The sequence below is a fragment of the Dermacentor andersoni genome, chromosome 3, assembly GCF_023375885.2.
Source record: "Dermacentor andersoni chromosome 3, qqDerAnde1_hic_scaffold, whole genome shotgun sequence".
NCBI lineage: Eukaryota > Metazoa > Arthropoda > Arachnida > Ixodida > Ixodidae > Dermacentor > Dermacentor andersoni.
The window spans coordinates 142,079,823-142,097,120 of NC_092816.1; the positions used below are offsets into that span (position 1 = coordinate 142,079,823).

Genomic DNA, 17,298 nt, shown 5'->3' on the forward strand with positions numbered 1-17,298 from the left:
AGGAGCCCGATGACTCAGGTCCCACCAATCCGGTGCCAGGAGACCAATGACATCAGGTCCCACCAATCCGGAGGTAGGTCGCCCTTTTCGCTGACTCTGATCGTACTCTGATAGGTGATGGCCAGATCATCGTACTGACCGCGTCTATGGCTTGGACAAGCCAGTTTGTGGTGCTGACAGGGGACAATCGTATCGTTGCTAATTGCTCAAACCTCTCCTGAACGAGGTATTCCCGCGCTGGTCATAATTCATTCGTGTCGAGATCATTTTGACGAGGCCGTCGCACCGTTCCCCATCATCGTGTGAGCCGTGACCAAGAGGTATCGCAGGGTGAACGGCCGATCAAACAGAACTTAATCCTCCTTAATTCTCCTTAACACACCCTATTCCTCCTTGATACACCTTAATCCATCGTAATACAATCACCAATAAATAAATAATTAACTTTGCTAATCAATAATAATCTTATACACGACTGAACATGGTTTGGTTCGCCTCCGGCCTCCCTTGGGTCACGTGATATTTTCTCTACCTCACATCGGGACCTTCAAACAGAGATCTAAGGCTTTCGCTTAAGGCACACGCAGAGGGATCCAGGGAAAATACGGGGAACGCGGGAGACGCAAATTCAAGACGATAAGCAAAACGAGAACAAGGTGAAAGCAGGAGCCAACGTTTCGACAAATGGATTTGTCTTCTTCAAGGCGACATATGCTTTCCTCGCCACAGTATCTATGCGTGGAGTTCTAAAGGGGATAGGGTCTAAGGCGGGTGGGTGCTACAACAGGCGAAGGTGTGTTAGCGTGTCGAATTGAGAATAAATGAGTGGTGTGCAGAAGGCCAAGGACCCGGCCGTCCGTCAATCACGCGTCAACGGCCGTGTGTCAGGCGGCGTGTCAACGGCGTGCACAACAGGCCTCTATTATGGTCGTGGGCTATCGTGTCTCTGAAAGAGATAACACAAGGAGCCGCAGAAACCAGTCCTCGTGAAAAATAGAAATAAAATTAAATTGAAAGAAATACTGAAAGGGTAAAAATAAATAAATAAAAGGTAAAAAAAGAGAAAGAAGAACTAAATAGACGAAAGAAAAACGCTATGAAACCAGACTAAGTTTTGTTGCCTAGAGCTTGAAATTTAGCAAAGCGAATAAGATCCAAAACTCCCTTTGAAACGTTTATGCTTATTGGTTGCAATGTCTTGAACTTATGGATAACGTATGATTCTCTCTATTTTCTTTCTTGTTCAGAACGTAAATTTGTCTTTAAGATGTAGAGTTTAGGTTTATCAAAGTTGTCACGTGGTTGGTTGATGTGCTCGGTGATGGGTTTGGGAAGCTTTTTTAGCTATGTCCGCGCGATGTTCGTTTAATCTGACATTCATTGGTTGTCCTGCTTCCCGCAGAGGGATGTGTCACAAGCAATACTTTAGACGCACAAAGTAAATCATCTCATCATGTGGCAGAAAAATTGTCTGCTGTATCGAACTCGCCTCAAAGCTCCTTTTGCGTCAGAATAACGCGTTCATACAGCTTTATTAAAAAGCCAACGTCCTCATAAACGTTGCCTTCAGCATTATCGATGCGGTTATCAGCATTTCTCAAATTTATAACACCACTGGGTCTTGTAACTGTCCGAAAATAATGCGCCTCCATAGAATGCTGCGCCCCGTCCACGGGAGCCCAGGAGAAAAGGCGAGGAGAATCGAGGAGGAAGGCGCCGCGGGGAGGAGAGTGTCGCTAGTTTCAAATTATCAAGGGGGTTTACTTGCTTCATGGTGTTAGCGTGATCGTGAATCCATGCAGTTAGGTATAGTGCAATGCGTCTGTCACTACAGCTAGTTTTTCTGTGCAATTTTGTTCGTACTCGCATCTGTGCTCGTATTGGAGAGTTGATTGCCTGAAAAGACTGCAGTATGCTGTGCGACTGCGTAGCTATGAAATACAACTTTACTATAGGATACTCAGTCATGCGAAGGAGAGCTGGACTGCTCTGCTCAAAGCGCGTTGTTTATGTCGAATCACCGCCTGTTATCGTCAGCGCCGATCGCCCTGTGACTGCGTACGTGACGGACGCCGCTACAGATGGCTCCACCTTGGGGTGCTTCGAGAAACAAAGACAGCGAGCCTTGCGGTCGTTGAGTGGCAATTATCTTGCTTTACCCGGGTCTCCATCAAAAATGACATGCTTTCTTGCTGGCCGGGCGAAACGTACGAATTCCGTTCCACGAGGTTGTCACCCGCAGAAGTTTGTCTGGCTTACACTTAGTGCGTTGCATTGTCATATAACTGGTAGTGAGCCGAGCGAGACTACTTTTTTTTCTTACAAGCGCGTGAAATCCGCTTGCACGTGAAATCCGCTTGCACTTGAAATCCGCTTACGAAGCGCACACTTTCTATCAGCTGTGAACAGGTGAACTTGGTAAGCCTATAATCTTATTACAGGCTTCGCTTGCCTGACGTCAGCCATCTTGGTTTTGAAGGGAGAGCAACTGTTTCTCCCATGCATGAGGGAAGAAAGTTACCCCGTTAAAATACCAACATAGGAGACATCGCCGTTGTTCCTTTGAGGGAGCAATGGTCACTCCTTCTTTTCTTAGAGTGTAGTGCGGCTCGCTCCGTATAACTACATTTCGAAAACATTGTACAGCACGGTACAGCGTGATTTAGAAGCCTTGAATGGTGCCATTTTTTGTCAATTCCCGCCTGCGGCCACTCCACGAAAAAGAAAGTAAGGCTGCTACTAGCAGCCCCCTCCATCCCCTTTTGTTGTTCACGGTATCAATTTACGCCGAGGGGTCGCACTGCCGCAATATTACTATACTATACAGCGATGTCATACAAAGCACAGAACAATGTAACGTCGCACTGATTTCGCAACTTGAATTATTGGCATACACAAGCTGAGTGAGCTGTGCAGATAAAATTGAGTCAGTAAATAGCACACCAGACGGCAACGTTATCAATATTTGAAGATCCTATAGGGATAGCATTCTTAATATATGGGGTCAACCTGTAACGCTCATATCGACGTGTTATCAATGCACAATGAGTAAAACAGTATGTCAAAATGAGGAACGGCGGTAATATACTAATCTTCATTTGCCTTTAAACGAAACAATAGTTTAGAACCACCACCCTCTGCACTGTTTAGTGTATACCTTTATGAATTTTTGATTGCCTCATCTGAGTTTCCAAACTGAGAGCTACAACCAACCTTACTGCAAGGTATCAACCTGTCATTCGATATCACGTTTTAATGGGCTTAGGCTGCATGTGTTGTGATTACAAAATTTTTCCTAGGAGCGATATGGCAAATAAACCATGACTAAGTGGTTGCGTCTCTTTCCCACAGATGTCATATATGGTGCAATAAATGGGATGGCTTCTCAGCGGAAAAGACCGTGTGGTTCTAGCAATCTTTCATTTATTCAGGTTGGCAGCTTACGGCGCAACATATGAGGATCACATGGGTGCGTCACGTCAAGTGCGTAAACATGTTTGCGGCATAGCTGCGCAGCTCAGGCATTTGCAGGAAGTTGGTTGTTTTTCGGAAACCAAGTGAATTCGCTGTTTGCATACGCGAAGGTAAATGTAATTTTACTGCGACGTAGATAAGTACGTGGAATAGTACGTGATATCGTCACATGATTTAAGCGGAAGCGCGCAAAAAAATATGCTACCGTGAGAGCATATATAAGTAGGTGTTCTTCCTCTTTAGGCTAGGAATCCTGTAGAAGAAGTCGCTTCAGCATGAATACACTTGGCATCTTCTTGGTGGTAGCGCTCACAGCTGTCGTCGTAGGCATGTATCTAAGGGATTCTTATTCTGTACTTCTAGGGATTGAATTTGGGCCTTATCTTTTGAGTATACCAAAATGAATTTTCTATTGAATGCAGTTACAATATTCTTATTCACCCACTAATTCGTATGCTTCGTTCAGTCTCTTTATTGAAATTAAGTGCTATTACGCATTCCTTATTGTACTTCCTTTTGCAAGTAGGAAGTGTTAATTACAAGATCACGTGTACAGAATTGAGGCACCAGCTTGCTGCTACTTCCCGTTACCTTTGAACAGATTAAGCAGTTAAAGTGCCTAAATTATCTCAATTCAAAAATAAACATTTATCCTTGCGCTTCTAACAGCGAATAGGTATTTCTTTGTTCGTGAAAGAATAAAAAACACTGCTGTTATTGTTGTAAATTGCGTTTCCGAAGTTCCTCGATTATACATTTTTGTAGCTCAGCAAAAGTGAAATAAACATTTAAATGAATTTAATTCAGGTATCGATTGTTAACTATACTTGTAGTGGTTTGTTTATTGCGTTGAAAAAACCCCGAACCTTCGCTAATGCTTAGTATGCACCTTTGATTTCTTGTAACATGAAACAAATAAGCGAATTTGCACTTCTGTGCACTTTTCACACAGAGAAAATTTATAGTTAGTACACCAGCCTTTGCTAGACAATTTGTCCAGAGACCTTAAAGTTAGTACATGGTTCAAGTCCGTTCAGTCTTCTTGCCTACCTTTCACAGCATGGGATATATATGTGGCACCTAAATCGGTATTCTAAAATTCAACAAAATTACTCAGAAGAAAAATAGGTCTTTGGGATAGATGCAGACTAATCATCAATAAGCTTGAAAAGGAAAGGTAAACGTAGACTTAGAGAATTTTAAGTGCAGCGTAATTGTTTACAAGAGTGGCGTAAGAAGCACAAGGGAAGTAATTTAGACTGCCGAGATGGCACAATACGGTAATATGTGAGTAAATGTGCCGTTGATTTCCATCGCTGATAAAGAGTTATATTATTAGAAAATAACGAATACTTACTTTGGCTCGTGGCAATATCATCAGAACTGGACGGGTACTTTTGATATGACGTCGAATTGACAGTGGTTGCATGTGGTGTAATGAACTCACAACAATGTCTTTTTACTTTCACTGATTTTTCTATTTTGATGATTTCATTGTGGCGGCCCTGTATAAGTGTTTTTTCAGAAAAAAAAAGAAAACATGGCGCGCATATTGTTTCTTGTCTCTATGCACGTAGCCTCACGCTAAAAGCATGATCGGGAAAAGAAAATTACAATGTGTGATGTTTTAAACAAAGATGTCATGATCAATTTGCCTTGCATCTGAAGTTACGCATTTCAGTAATGTTTCTTACTTTCACAATGAAGACTTTAGAATCCATCGAACCACAGCTTTAAGCAAGTGCTAATGTTTTAGGGACTGACGGCAGTTACTTTTCTTCAATTCTTGCGAGCTGGACCGAAGGCGGTCCTAGAAAATATTAATCTCAGACAAAAACAGTAAAGCGAAACTGAATATGTTGCCTCTCGCAAAAATACAGAGAGAGACCAGAGAGAGACCAAGCAACAAAATCAAAATAAAGAAAGGAGTCAGGCAGGGAGATACGATCTCTCCAATGCTTTTCACAGCCTGTTTAGAGGAGGTATTCAGAGACCTGGATTGGGAAGAATTGGGGATAAGAGTTAATGGAGAATACCTTAGTAACTTGCGATTCGCTGATGATATTGCCTTGCTTAGTAACTCATGGGAAGAATTGCAATGAACGCTCACTGATCTGGTGAGGCAAAGCAGAAGGGTGGGTCTAAAGATTAATCTGCAGAAAACTAAAGTAATGTTTAACAGCCTCGGTAGAGAACAGACGTTTAGGATAGGTAGCGAGGCACTAGAAGTGGTAAGGGAATACATCTACTTAGGGCAGGTAGTGACCGCGGATCCGGATCATGAGACTGAAATAATCAGAAGAATAAGAATGGGCTGGAGTGCGTTTGGCAGGCGTTCTCAGATCATGAACGGCAGGTTGCCATTATCCCTCAAGAGAAAAGTGTATAATAGATGCGTCTTGCCAGTACTCACGTACGGGGCAGAAACCTGGAGGCTTACGAAAAGGGTTCTACTCAAATTGAGGACGACGCAACGAACTATGGAGAGAAGAATGATGGGTGTAACGTTAAGGGGTACGAAAAGAGCAGATTGGGTGAGCGAACAAGCGCGAGTTAATGACATCTTAGTTGAAATCAAGAAAAATAAATGGGCATGGGCATTACATGTAATGAGGAGGGAAGATAACCGATGGTCATTAAGGGTTACGGACTGGATTCCAAGGGAAGGGAAGCTTAGCAGGGGGCGGCAGAGAGTTAGGTGGGCGGATGAGATTAAGAAGTTTGCAGGGATGACATGGCCACAATTAGTACATGACCGAGTAGTTGGAGAAGTATGGGAGAGGCCTTTGCCCTGCAGTGGGCGTAACCAGGCTGATGATGATGATGATGATCATGATGATGATCATGATGAAACTAGAGACAGTGATGACATTTTTCTTTGAAAAACCATGCTAACATAAATCAATATTACTCCGCGCGGATATTTGCTTTTTCCGCTATTTCTACCTCTATCAGCACTTGGATGCAAAGTATCACCAAGCTATAAATCCGGCACAATATAAGCAAACAAGCAGGTACGTCCCTTGATTCGGTATTCGCAGAGAATTGCAGAGAATTAGAATTTTTATGATCGAAGATTTAGACGAAAATTTCCTGCATTATAGCACGTTGAGTCTGCATACATGACACATCAGATGATACATTCATCTGGTTCTCAAAAGCAATAACGTAGATTTGACTTCAGCAAATCAGGAAGTTATGCCTATAATCTGAGAAACATACCTCCGCCCAACTAAGAAAATTTAAACCGTAGGAACAAACCGAGGTCGCCGAATTGAAAACTCACTTTATTAGCCGTCTTAGCGTACCGATAAATGTTTATAAATGTAGCCTATTTAGTCAATGCGTACTTCCGCATGTCACGCAGTCGTTCCAGCTGCTTTAGTAGACGCACAATAACGACGGCGCTGCAGGTGCTCTGTAAATTACTCTCGTCCACCAAGCTGTAGTTGCAGCACACAGGCATTAACAAGACATTTAGAGGTTCTGACATGATTGACCCGCTAAGCACAGAATTTCAGTAAGCTGGGTTATTTGACTTCCAAGTGGATAGCACAAAGCAGTTTTTTTTTTTTTGTAAGAACAAGTGAACCGCTGTTTTTTCTTGCAGTCTGTGCTGTCCTGCCGAAATTACCGCCGAAAGCTTGCCCTTTAGAAACGTATCCTAAAAACAAGCGGGCAGGCGGTGATTATTTATTGCTCATCACATTCGCTAAACATGACGTACGCGTAAGGACAGATAGACCAAAAAGAAGTTTGTCCTGCAGGCGTTCTTCTACGCCAAGAAAGAGATTACTGCAAAACACCGCGTCACAATATTGACGAAGATTTGTCAGTGCAGGTTATCCTGTCTTTCGGAGTCTGCATTATTATGTTCACCTGCCGAATTTTTGCTTTAAAGTCCGGAATCACTTTACCGACCCTAATCGACTGCCATGCGTGAATAACCGATTGGCACAACAAAAAGTAGCACTAACGAACTCCTTGTTTTCTTTTCTGTTGTACTAAATAATTACTTAAGTCTGACCTATTTATTTTGTACAGGAACTGAACAGGCTTCGCGAGTTTTGGCGGGGCTGCTAAGGCTGCTGCACTGCTGAAAAATATCGTGGATTCGCCAAAGCTCCGATCGGTAGTCAACGTGTCAGCAATTCGCGACGTCATTTATTTATGCAAAAAAGAGGTGAGGCGTGCAGACAGGAAACTTGTGCCCTGTCTGCACGCCTCACCTCTTTTTTGCATAATGAATCCTTACCAAGTAGCTCCGCTTTCTGTCGTTCTAAGCGTCATTTATATATCCTTTTTTTTTGTAAAGGAACTGGTACCTAGTATTGCGATGATAAATAAAAGAGGAGCTGCACCATTCGGAATTTCGTAGTTTGTTACTTCTATTTTATTTTGATGGTGGAGCTTGGCCAGCTTCCATGTGTTGCGCAGTGTCTACACCACCGGCGAGCGAAGCCTTTAAAAGGTCCCTCACTATATTTGGTTGTTGCAAACAGACGAGCAGGGTACGTCAATTACACGGTGAAGATCGTGTCCGAAAAAAATGTTAAACCAATGCACGGCCCTAAAACAGCTGAACTTTGTAACAAGAGTCCGTGCGCTCCTCCTCCTCTGGGATATCCCTAAATTTCGTATTGAAACCTCGGTACAAACTCTCAACGAGCTCAAGCCGCTTTATGTACTGAAATCTTTCTAGACGAAAGCGTTTTCTAGAAATGTAATATCACCCACCGTGGTTTCTCAGTGGCTATGGTGTTAGGCTGCTGAAAACGAGGTCGCGGGATCGAATCCCTGTCATGGCGGCCGCATTTCGATAAGGGCGAAATGGGAAAACACCCGTATACTTACATTTCAGTGCACGTTAAAGAACCTCAGGTGGTCTAAATTTCCGGTGTCCTCAACTACGGCGTGCCCCATTATCAGAAAGTGGTTTTGGCACGTAAAACCACATAATTTAATTTAGAAATGTAATATCATTCTTTGTTTACGGATATGCCATTTCTGCTTCACCTGCGGCTCTGGCAAAATCTACAAAACTTCAAGGGAGATTCAAGGTGGCGTCGCCACCCATTTTCGGCATTCGTGTTTAGTTTTGAATGCTCTGAAAAGGTAAAAAATTACTTCAAAACGCCAAAAGTCCACTAAATTCGGCTAGTCTGCCGATGGAAGGGAATCGTGTTTTATATGCAAAAAAGGTGAGGCGTGCAGACAGGACACAAGAGAAGAGAAGTGGACAACATGAACGCCGACTATCAATTGAAGGGAGCACTGAGGCAAAAGAAAGAAAGAAGACACAAAACTCAGAAAGCAATAATGGGAAAAAAACAGAGTAGTGGCTATTCCGTACATTCATTCATTATCGCACAGGCTTAAAAAAGTTGCAAGTAGATGGGATTTTAATTCTGCTTTCACTGCTCCCAATAAGCTTGGTAAGATATGCGCACCCATGCAGAAGAAAAAGGAGCAGGTAAAAGGAAAAAAAAACAGATATTGGTCCAATGAAGCACAATAAGAACAACAGTTTTACGGAATATAGTATGGGTGTGGTTTATAAAGTTCCATTTAGCTGTGGCCAGTTCTACGTAAAGCAAGCGGGGCGGTGTATCAATCACAGGTTAATGGAACATAGAAGGTCCTTAACCGGTGGATCGCCTTCTAATCTTTTCCTACATTGCCAAGATTGTAACTGCACGCCAGAGTTAGATCAATGCGCGATATTGTACAGGCACAAGAATTAAGATACGCGTCTTATGGTAGAGGCATGGCATATCTATAATAGTGGAAGTGCGGGCGTATGTCAGCCTTCGATTACTTTACATAAGAAAGAGATTAAGTGCCTTAACAGCTATCTCTCACATAGACCGGCACATGTACTCGACTGACACCTGGTGATACCCTTCCAGAGGTTGCAGAGATGAGTTTTGTGTCTTCTTTCTTTCTTTCGCCTCAATGCTCCCTTCATTTGATAGTTGGTGTTCGTGTTGTCCGCTTCTTTTCTCTTGTGTCCTGTCTGCACGCCTCACCTTTTTTGCATGATGAATCCTTACCAACTAGCTCAGTTTCTGTCGTTCGTGTTTTATACACTGCACTATGACTGCTTCGTGATTTTCTGACGTTTTTCGAACACAGCCCACCCAACGCGCACCAAACATGTAAAAATAAAAAAACTTCAGCATGAACTCATCAATAACACCAAGCGCATGCTCACATGGAAATCTAGCGTGTCGAGCAACCCGCACACAATGCATACGTGGCACAATACCTCAAGTCAAACACAACAGACTCAATCATCAATTAAATAATCAAGCCATGCAACGCGCTCACGTGGAAGGGGTCACGGGTAATCTTTTGCTACAAATTAGAGTGGTGGGAGACGAGATCACCAGGGATGCTTAGGCGGACTTCTGAAGTGACGAAGCAAAAGCCCGAATGAGAAAGTCAGGGCTATGCACCAAACAACGCCGCGCAACTACGTCACGCAACAATGACCGCGCGATTGTCTCGATAGCTTCGCGTTCTCGTGGCTCTGACTGCGCACATTTTTGCTCTTTAGTCAGCTATTAACTCATATATTTAAAAAAAAAAGCTCTGCAACCTGTATGGCAAATGTTGGACGAACTTCTACACATATATTTACTTGCAGCATTCGCCCATCACGGTGGCGGAGGTCCCGGCTGCGAACACCCCCCTCCTCCCATGCCTCCGGTGAGTGTGAAGACTGTGACAAATTTTCTAAACCGAGAAATTTCACGATCCTTCCGGTGGCCTCTGATCGCATCTATCTTTAACGACAGTCCCCTAGTGTGGTGTGAATGGGCAGAGTGAAGTGCCAATATATTGTGCTTTATTTATGTACAAGTAAAAGTAAAAAAAAAAGCAATGTGGCAATTGCATTGAGCGTTAAATTGTTCCAGCTCGAAAACAACTCAGGATAATATTTTCGCTATGAAGAAGTCGCTATCCGCCAACCGTGCCTTCGTAGTAAGAAAAACAGGAAAGAAACTAGGACCAATTAATCTACCGTTTGTGCTTAAATATAAGCGAACGCCACAGTCGTAGGTGCAGTCCTATAAGTACGTACTCTCCCATGATTTAGTTTGACACAGGGAGTCATTTAGGGAATGTTGGGCCAAGCCAAGCGTCGCCTCTTACGGGCGTTCTAATTTCCACTGCACACAACCTTGCATGCTAACTCTTCATCGAGATTTGTACTCAAAGGGAACAGCAAGCTCAGCAACAAATTGTGAAATCGTAAATTGAGATAGCAGCTGTACACAGCTCTCAAATTATTTCACATTTAGGTTATAATAGGAGAAAAAGCTTCTGTGCACTTCAGTGAAGAATGTTCATTCATATTTACAGTAGTTTTCAAAAAGCACCGTAATAATTGCCGGAGAAAATGCGAATTTTTGCATGACTATAAGCCACGAAATGCAGTGACGTCACCCACCACAGCTACATCATTGACAATAAAGTGTTAATACGGCACTGGTAATATTCTAACGGGCGAATATAGTAAGCAGTGGCTTGTTCATCCAATGACGTACGCCAGAGGCAGACTACAAGTGAGAACCTACTCCTTCTATTCCGTCCAACAACCGCAATGCAAAAAAAAATACTTAAATTCGTGGGATTTATGGGCCAAAACCGCGTTATGATTATCAGGACCATTGTATTAAAAGTTTCCAAAATAAGTTTTACCACTTAAGGTTCCGTTAAATGCACCTATGTTTAGGCACAAGAGCATGAACACATATCAACCGTAGTCAAATGCGGCCACCGCAGCCAACGCCGAACTCATAACCTCGAGATCAGCCGCGCAACGCCATTGCCTGTTTGCTGCCGCAGCAGGCCACAACCGCAATTTTGCGCCTTGCTTTGTGACATACCTGATAACATAAAAGCAGGCTATTCTCGCGGCGACATTCCTATCGAAAATCATGCCCCGGAGAAAACGTGGCCGCTCCAAGAGCAGCCTGTGTCTCCGCCCGACGAAATAGGGAGCTTTAGCGCTCCCGCTACTACAGCAAACACGGGTGGTTTGGACATTTTGACAGATGGGCGGGGGCGTAAGCGTGAGTGGTCAGAACGGTGCAGCCATCTGGTGGCGAAGAGCTCAACGGGGCAAACACAGAGCTAATATTGTGGTTTCTAAGTATAGCCTCTGGTGCGCCTCTATATAGCCTCTATATCTGCTGGTGCGAATTTTCGGCAGGGGCAGATGGGTACGGCACCTCGAATATTTACACCGGCAGTGAAGTCAGCGGCGCAAGCTATTAATGGAGTGAGCAGAGCGTCATCTCGGCCCCACCATCTGGCTACGCCACTAAGGTTGCTCCTGTTTACACCTCCGCCCATCAGCCAAAACGACCGCTACACCCGCCTTTACCGCAATATTGGACAGGCTACACCTTTCAAAATGAGGCCCCAGCCAATGCGCGCGAATTTACCGCTGAATCGGCAGACTTCTTAGACCAAGGAGCTGCTGGTCTGAAAACAAGTCTTCTTTTTTTGTGGTTTTGAGACCGTGCCAGTACAATATAACAGGAAACAGGCAAACTGTTGTATAGATATGCAGGGTATCTCAGGCATGATGCATGGAGTTCTTAAAAAAAGTACGGGCCATTTTATACAAAGTTAACCATGTCCATGTTGTTTATGGTCGAGTAGTGCAGGCGCCGGTAATTTCTTTCTTGATTCCCTTCAATGTATTATTTATTTCAGTTAGCCAGGATTTTAATTATTGCGGTGAGTGGCGGGCTCTAAATGAAGAAATCATAGGTATTTGAAAGAAAAGTAAAACTGGCATGTGTTCAGTAAAGAATATGTTGCCCGTTTATTCTTTGCTGGCTGGTAAAGAAAGCCTGGGACAACTAAAAAATGACACGTGACTGCTGCTGTCACGTGACTGAATGCAGCGCCATTAAACACGCTGCTGTAATGTGACTGAATTCGGCGCCCTCAAATACGCTGCACAAGAGTTAGTCAAGGCGTTTTTCCTTTATCAACACCAAGGCGACATGCTATCGCGGGTGGGCCGTGCTAGATAAAGCGTCAGCTCTGGCTCTGAGTTCTTTGGAGATTCCTTGAGGGTGTTGCTCCTTCACGCGGGCGGGAAAAGAAGCAGGGAACTGATTGATAGAAGCGGATTCGTTGCAAGCATTGGTACCAGCTCAAGGTAGATGGAGAAGTTTTGGGGAACAGAAAGAAGATGGAGGACACGCTTGCAGAATTGCCCGAATGAAAAGCATGTATAGCATACTGGATTAGCTCAAGCAGGCTAGGTGACTATTTGTCACTTACGTGTTCCAAAGGGGATGTCAATAAATCATCGTCATCTTCATAGGCGGCGGATGCTTAGTCACGTGATATTTTTCATATTTCCCGCGCTTTCTTTATCAGTGCGAAAGATTAAACGGGCCCCTAGTACCTGGCTGAAAACAGGCCTGCTTTAGGTTGCTTTCAATTTCATACAAATTCCTAATTGCAACCATGCATTCAAAGCAGTAACTATAAAGCAGATAATAAAAAATGCAGTAATTAAATATAAACGTGCTGGCAAGATATTTCGCCTTGTTTTTACATTTTGTCCACATCGAAATACTGCCTCCGCGGTCGAGATTTGATCCCGCGACTTCGTGTAAGCAGCGCACCATCATGGGCACTACGCCCACCACGGCGGCTTTACGCGGATATATATTTAAATCCTCCTCTAATACATGCTATAAAATATATGTACAACTTCACAGAAGCTGTTTGAGATTATATGAACAAAAAGGCCAATCTACAGATTCAGCAAGCTTGGTGGACGAACAGCTGGAAATTTGTATTGCTAGAGGTTTATAATCCCTACGAAACGAACATGATTTGTATTATGCTCAAGTTTGTGTGTCCTAGTCGAAAAAGATAAAATTGTATTGCTTAAGATCCGTAAGTAAAGTGTGGGCAATGGTACACGCCATAGCGGGAAGCTCCGGATAAGTTTCGACCACTGAAGGGTTTTTAGCGCGCACCTATATCATAGTACCCACCAGCCTTTTCGCATTTCTCCCCGATTGCAATGCTATCGTTGCAGCAAGGCGTTCAGCAGCAGAAAGTCAGAGCCACTGCACCATTGCTGGTGGTCTGTGTCCTAATTAACTGATGAAAATGTCAATTACTAAAACTCTTTGATTGGGCACCTGGACGCTGCGATTTATCGGCCTGGTAACGTTGTGCGCTTTAAGCAATTCTCGCCCACAGCTGCAATTGTGCGAAATGCTCCGCGGAATCTAATACATATACATATATATATTTATATATATATATATATATTCTTTAACGGGGATCAAATGTCAACATGTCAACACAACCGGTGTGTTTAGTGCGAGGTGTGTCTCATTGTCCGAACTGTCTTACCTAAATTGTGCTTTATTGGTGAAACAACTAGCCATCGAACGACACCAGTATTTCTGGAGGAGGCGGAAATTCTTCGGATTCCATCACCGGAATGTCCAGCGAGGATACGAGTTCTTCCGAGAATTCCACTGGGAGTGACACAATGGAAAGTACACCAACCATGACGTAACTGACATCCGGAACCAAGACCATACGGCGTCAGCTTGACGTGGAGATGCACTCTGAAATAAAAATTCCCCCACAAGCACTCTCTCGCACTCAAATGCGCACACTGTTCTTAGGACTATGCGCCTTTTGTCGAAGTTCTTGCACTGCCACATGTTCAAATAAAGCATCCTCGCGCTTAGTACTACGTGTATGCAGACATAATTTCGTCTTGGTTTTGTATAGCGCCTGTTCACGAAACATGATTGTGATGAATGTGCATATCTACTAACTCTGAACCTTTCTTTTAGGCTTTTCATGGAGACATAGTAAACGCCAAGCACAAGCAAATATGTTCCATAACCTCAGAGAACGCTTCAAAGAGGGCAGAACAGGAGTAACTACTCCTTAGCAATGGGTTGCTATGTTACTCAGCTCATACTGTTATCCAAGCCAGGATTATTGCACTTAATTAATAACAACGCTGCCTCCGGCAGTCTAAAGTGCCTCCGTTGCCAAATGAAGTAAATAGTGACTCACTTATGGAGCTATAGATGGTAGTTGTTAATAAACAAGAACGGGGTGGCGTTCGCGTCAGGATAGACAAATCGCAATACATAAAATCGCCGTTTAGTTTTGTACCGCGCGACATTCCATACAGATGGATAGACAATGTAGCAGGAACTGATTCATTTCGCAGTGCAATTAGTGCGGAGAACTATGATCAGGGGTGCGAAGACATATTCAGTTCTCTCTTGCTCTGCTCTTGTATGTGCTTTTAGAAACTCTTTCTCGCTTTTTTTTCTCTATGAAAGCTGTACCCGCTAAGCATACGTTCCTGTATGGGCGAAGGTAGCAGGAAAAATGCAGTTACTCGCGAGGACGAACGATACCCGTCGATGTCAAAGCCGGGAAATCTGACGGCAATCTCGTTTCATAGGTGTGCGTCAGCTCATGTTCTGTAGTTTCACAATAACACGGCAGATATCTATTGTGCTGAGATATACATTCGTTGATCTCCTTTCCATAGTGCAGAGGCATCATGCCGCTGGCCTATCCTTCAATTACTAGTGCATTTCAGTGCCACCGCTGTTTTTCCCGAAGGAGCTGCTGCTGCTTGTACAGGTGAGTCGACACTTCTTATTCGGTGCGACAAATTCCAATTGCGTAGACGTTTTCTGCGCTTTCTCTTAAAAATATCCATCGGGAATGCTTTATTAACCCACGTGTATTTTTACTCGTTTCCGGTAAGCGTTTTTAACTTCCTGACCCGTAAAAACCTTTTCCTCGCTCATCTGCTATCATCAAAATTACTGTTCTTTCATCAAAACGCCATGCTTGCTCGTGTAAACGTGTAATGAGTTTCAATTACTTGTGTAAAAGACTCTCATTTTCCGTTTCAATCATTCACCCTCCCGACATGTCGGCAGAGGGTCATTTTGGATTACCTATAAATAAAGTTTACTTATACCATGTCTAACTTCAGCCTCTGCGATAGTCAATTTTTAGCTACCCAGTGAGGGGAAAGTTGCTGTGGTAAAAGATTTTGCTTTGGATGCTGCACAAATGCTTCGTTCGCACGATTTTATAGCGATTGGCATTTTTAGAGTACCTCAGGCACATTCGGGAGCTGTTTATCTGTATGTCACACTCTTCCCGCCAACCTGGGTGACTGGGTACCGCATCATCATATTGGTTTATCTGTATGTCACACTCTTCCCGCCAACCTGGGTGACTGGGTACCGCATCATCATATTGGTAGCACTTCGATCTGCTAGCTGTGCTGAGCGAAAGGGCTTCGAAATCAACCGTCGGGAGAACTTCGGTCACCGGGAATTTGCCACATTTAAACGAAGCTCTTTGATGTTAACTTGGCAAAAACAGCAATGTGCCACTCGTTAAGAGCCGAAGTTAAACTTCTTCAACATGAAATTGTGTCCCTGACAATGTGCTACTGGGTATGTGCCATGCTTCACTAATATTCTTAGGCTGGGGTCATTGGGTGTGTGCAATCTGTGACAATCTTAGTGCAAAGTTGACTCACTGGATATCTGTCATTAAGTATGTCCCTTTCTTCAATGAAGCTCTTTGATGCTCACTTGCATCACTGGGTATCTGCAACTTCTTCAATAACAAAAGCACTCTTTAAATCTTCTGCGGTGTGGGGCGGAATCGAAAAGCAGATTTTTCCTGGCTATATGTTCACGCTTACGCCACACGTGGACTTCTTCACCGTGCCGCTAAATGGCTTAGCGTGTCGAAGGAAGAACCGCCAGAGAGGAGCCAGACAGCACACACGCCGCATACATGACGCTTTTAGGTGGTGCGAGCAGGCTATGTCTCTGCATTACTTTTGTGCTAATCGCATTAACGTTAACATCTATTGTAAGATGGATGGAGCCGGAATTTTTAATGCAATTTGTGTGCGCATCTGTATACTGAGGTTGTGCTGTCAAAAGTAATAATTGCGCACGGTATCACTCCATCTGGCGCGATCGACAGGTATTCCTCAAATGGTTTCACTTAGTGCGGCATCGGCTCTGCCATACAAATTGCCGTAAACTGTTGCGCTATAGCTTAGTATTACACAAGACACGCGAATTCTGTGATATTGCATCTACCGCGTCAAGAAACATTATTTCTATCCGCATGTCCGACTATATTTCTTCGTATTTATTTTTTGCCACACACAAGCGGACAAAAATGCTGCATATCAGCGGAATGTTACAGCGGGCGTGATAACTTGTTAATCACTTACATTTCTAATCTCATAAGTTTGATGCGGGTTCCAGATAGAAGATGCACGCACAAGTTTCGATCTTACAAATAACTTGTATGCCAACGCTATTACATGTTGTGTAGTAAGACCTAGATGTCCTCTCCGAAATCCCAAAAATTTAGCAGCTGATGAAATTATGTTAGTAGTGAGCAAGCGCCAGGCCAGATCAAAGACAGAGTGGTACCGTGGTATTTGTAATTATCTGACTAATTTTATTGCAAGAATAGCAATTGAAAATATATATCTGAGGCCGTCATGGCCTCTAGAATAGGACACAAGTTCATGTTTGACGCAATAGTTCTGTGGAAGCCCGCAAGGTGGAGAGAAATAATCAAGTTTATGTTCGTAAGGATTTAAGTTCATTAGGCAGCGGTCGCACCGTTCTCTTACATTGTTGAGGTCCTTCTGGTTGGATGTGTGGTCAAGTGTGTTGGTAACTGTGCGATAGGTTACACAATCACGCAAACAAACCAATGTTATATGGTACATTTATTGGT

The 17,298-nt window shown here is 43.5% G+C and overlaps 1 long non-coding RNA gene across 1 annotated transcript; it reads left to right on the top strand.

Moving 5' to 3' along the window:
* The first annotated feature begins 3,719 nt into the window (after window positions 1-3,719).
* LOC126525129 (uncharacterized) lies at window positions 3,720-14,227 on the top strand. Its single transcript, XR_007598131.3, has 3 exons — window positions 3,720-3,801; window positions 10,124-10,185; window positions 13,910-14,227. It is a non-coding gene; the product is annotated as an uncharacterized lncRNA (long non-coding RNA).
* Window positions 14,228-17,298: the final 3,071 nt, after the last annotated feature.